Raw genomic sequence first — 4,621 nt, 5'->3', positions numbered from 1 at the left:
GAAGAAGACAAAACGTGACATTTTTTTATTTTTGTGGCGAATGTTGATGTTGTAGTAAAGAAAACATGTTCGATAAAACCGTATTTAGTTTTTAAGACATCTGTCATGTACAGTAATGGTTTTTATAATTTTAGGGAAAACAGTTAAAACGGTTACTTAAATTAAATATGAAAATTCTGATAAATTTTGGTCAGTTTAAGAATTGTCTAATCGTTAACCCTACGTTTATTTACAATTTTTTTAGTTAAATAAGTGATATGTTTTGTGTTGTAGGTATTTTGAGTGAATACCTACCTAATTTTGTCAAAAGTAGAACAGCCCCTAAAATGAGAAACAAGTACAATAAAGGTAGCTTGGGCACTATTATTCTGATTTTCACTAGTCAGAGTAACTATGACTATTGTTCGCTATATAAAATTTATCTATATTATATAAAACGAGCTAGAATATTTGGCTGCGGACTGAATGAGACACCGAAAATAAAAAAAAAACAAAAACAGAACTTGCTTCGTAAACCCGTTTAAGAGATATTAGAATGTAAAAATAGGATATAAACTCGGGCAGGAGCTCTTCGATATAAGAGTCGATTAAAAGAAACCTTCAGTATAAAAACCCTAAGAATATATCCGATTCTTACAAAGGACTATTCTTTATTCGACTTTTAATATTGAAGGTATCGTTATGCGGATTTTCCTGCGAGAGAGTTATGCTGGAGGTTCATCCTTGCCTAATTTTTCGTGTGAGAACTTTCTAAGTGATTTTAATGCTTGATTTTTATATTCGATTATTACATTCTAAGATATTTTTAATGGGGTTTGCAAAGCATCCTTGCGACTTTTATTTTCGGTCGTTTGAACATAAACGCTAGATTTTTAAAAACGTTAAATGAACCTCGTAAAATCGATAAAACGAAAAAAAAACCTGTTTCGGTCGGGTTAAAATGATTTGGAAAAACCGGTTAAAACCCAAAAATAAAAAAAAACCGGAGAGATGGAATTTTTCCCAGCGGTACATCACTGGTCATGTTAAAAGGATTTGGTCCGCGCCGGTCCGAACTGGTGGATCTTTGGTCGAACAAACAGTCAACATAAGCAAATTACGATTCTTTCAAGCTAAAGTAGATTATGCTTTTTCAATATAGAAGCGAATAGAAGTACGGTAATTAGGTAATACGTTTCGTAAAGAAAATAAAAGTTATATGGGAGACTGATATTCTCTAAATCTGGAGCTAAAATACATATTGGAATTTAGGAATGGAACTTCATATTTTTTTATTAGGGATAATTGTATTCAAAACGATTGCGTCTAAAGTAGAATTGGAAAACTAAACAAAATAGTAGATAGTAACTGTATATAATACAGATCTCAGTATTGTATGAGCATTATGAACGTAAACGAGTAAAGCCTGGATACGTTAAATTTTAGACCATCTTCAATTAGGGTAGATCCATAAACGACGTAGCGTGATAAGGGGATATTTTTACGAGTATTTTGTGTTTATATGTGATGATAATGGAGAAGGGGTTAGACTATGCTATGAAGCTTTTTTTAATCTTTATTAAAAGTTCTAGACGGTCATTGGAGCCGCTCGTGGCCACTACGGATGAGAATTGCGAGAAACAAGGGTTTTAGGTTTAGTAGGTAGGCTCAACGACTATAAACCATTGAAGTAAGATTCCGACACTAGTACGACACAGCAGGTCATTGTCGCTAAACCGAAAGTCGCAATCTTGTATTTCAAAATGGCGTCAAAAATTAATTTCTGGCATCTACTCGTAAAGACCATTCCGAAAATACCGGTATTGATTTGGTTATACCGAATCTCGCTAAACCGGAAGCCGCCATTTTGGATTTCAACATCGCGTCAAGCCTAATTTTCTGGCACCTACTCGTCAAGACTATTCTGAAAATACCCAATAAATATCTGGCACCTACTTGTCAAGACCATTCTGAAAATACTCATATCGCATGGGTTATAACGAATTTCGTCAAACCGGATCGCAATTTTGGATTTCAAAAATCAATTTCTGGCACCTACTCTTCAAAACCATTCCGCAAATACCCATATTGTTGAGGTGCGGGCCATAAGGAGTCTTCCAAACCAGTCTTCTCCATCTTTCCGCAACTCTTCTGTCTTTTGTATTCAAAAGGGCTTAGAATATTTTTTTGCAAAAACCGTGTTAATTGCGAAATCCTTGCAAAAAAAATCCAAAAATTTTGTAAGTTTTTTGCTGAGGGTCTTTTTACGCAGATTTTCGAATCAACACGGTTTTATTTTAAGCGGATTTTCGAATTGACGCGGGTTTTTTTACGCATTACGTATCCCCGCGTAAAAAACCTGGGTATACAGGCACAAAGGAGCACAAAATTCAGAGAAAATCCTTTTTTTTCAATTGTTATTTAAGCAAATTTCTGGGATTACAGATTCATTTTCGCATGATTTTGGTGTGATGAATAAATTAAAAAATATGTAGTAACAATTGGTACCTAAGCCTATAATCCACTACTGCAAATATTGGTACACTTCAACTATAGAAGCACTCACCAGTCTTGTTATCAGGTATGTTACGAAAATATGGCGAGAAATTCCTGTTAGATTAACTATCAAAGGAGGGCGCTCAAGCTTTGAAAAAGCCAAGAGTTTTAGTTCTATCAGCTTAAGGGGTTACACCACTGTAGAATACGAAAAATTGACGTATTTCAAGAATTTTTCTAGACGAAATAAAGAGGTAAATCGAGATCTTGTTCAATGGGATTTAAAAACCCTACAACGGTTACGCGATTTTTTCTATACGTAAACGGTTTTGTGGAATACATTCGTACCCCATAACTCAGGCATTCGTACCCAAGAACACTAATATGCCTAATTTTAATTGAATTTATAATTAAATTGGATAGTTTAATTCTAAAATTATTCGCAAGGTAGCCTGTTTTTATAGAACAAGCCTTTAAAATATGTCAAAATTCTCTTTTTTGCTTTTTTGCTTTAACTGGTAACTGGTTGTGAAGGTATTTAAATTGCCTTTGAACCAAATGGCAAATTATTGAAAAAAAATGTCAAAAAATGTATTTATTCCGATGCTTTTTTGGACCTCAAACACCAATACAAACAGTAAAAATGCAGCAATATGCAGTAACGGCGATAAAACAGGAATCCTTCCTGTTTTATCACCTTCGGGCAGAGCAAACGAACTTTTGGAAAGACCTGAGGTCTCAAACCTAAATACATGTATTGGATTTATGCGACAATTGTACGTGCAATACTGTCATAAGGATGCTTTGTGTAGTGGCAGAGGGGAGAGGTGATGACGGTCCAATCAAAGCTAAACCATCTGCAAAAAATGGTGCTCATGGTGATTTCACCACAACTCCGACTGCTGGACTTGAGGTCCTTCTAAATATCAAACCATTACACATACACCTCAAACAAGAAGCACTATCATGTACATACAGACTGCAGGTTACTGGGTTTTGGAACAGTAACCATGTTGATCTTGCTATCAGTCATACGTGATTGTTTTCACAAATGGTTACATGGGGTGAAGATGTTCTTGCTCCCATCGATATTACACTCAGTTTTCCTTATATGACATTCCATGTGAAGATCCCCAGTGGTTGTCTGTCTATATGGAGAGCCAATATCAAACGCAAGGGGTCTGTTACACTGACGATTTTTTGATGGTGTCTACTGTCGCGAAATGAGATCGGAACAATCTCACTCGCTTGGTAGATACTGTACTGTATTCCATGCAGAAATCTTCGCAATTGTGTGCGGAGTACAATCGGCCCTTCAACAGAGCTTGTCCGGCAAAGTTATAAACTTCTGCTCCGATAGTCATACTGCAATCAAGACCCTGCTCAGACAAGTCATGGTTCAAACTAACGATCGCATGCCGAACCCAAATCGAAGAACTATGCATTGTCAGCACCATCTACCTTGTCTGGGTGCCCTGACATTCCGGTATTACTGAAAATGAATGGGCTGAGGAATTGGCCAGTGCAGGTACAGCGATTGACTTCGTTAGTCTTGAGTCCGCCCTGCCAATTTCGTTAAGTTGAATAAGAGAAAAAATACGGTCCTGAGCTTTGTCCGAACACCCAAACTGGGCTTTGTCCGAGCCGCCAAACAAGAACGTTTCTAGAACAACCATGCCCAGTGATTTCGAAAAATTTCCTACATTTTTCCAAACTCTACTGCGGCATGCTGAGCAGGGTTTTAATCCGCCTTTGCAAACTCAATTATCACATGGTAACTATTGAGCGCGCTGACTCTTTTGCGTGCGATCTTTGTGAATCCCAATACAGTACCTCATATAATCTGATATGCAACTGCCCAGAAGTAGGATAAATGCAATTTCGAGTTTTCGGCCGTCCTTACATGGACGACTCTGTGTTCGAACGACTCAGCTTAGAGACATACTAAAGTTTCTTATCCATTGTGGTAAGAGCTTTAGGCTTACTCGCAGGCGAGTTGAACTACTTGTGAGTATAAGTTACCTGCTGTTTTTGTGCTGTTAATTTTCCCACCATTCTAATTCTACTTCCTCCCTCCTCGTCCTTTCCTTCCGTTCAGGAAATGATGAGAAGACACGGTAAGGCACCCAATCCCCGACTACATACG

Source organism: Topomyia yanbarensis, chromosome 3, assembly GCF_030247195.1.
Source record: "Topomyia yanbarensis strain Yona2022 chromosome 3, ASM3024719v1, whole genome shotgun sequence".
Taxonomy (NCBI): domain Eukaryota; kingdom Metazoa; phylum Arthropoda; class Insecta; order Diptera; family Culicidae; genus Topomyia; species Topomyia yanbarensis.
The sequence above is the reverse complement of the archived record's forward strand: the minus strand, read 5'-3'. Positions refer to the sequence as shown.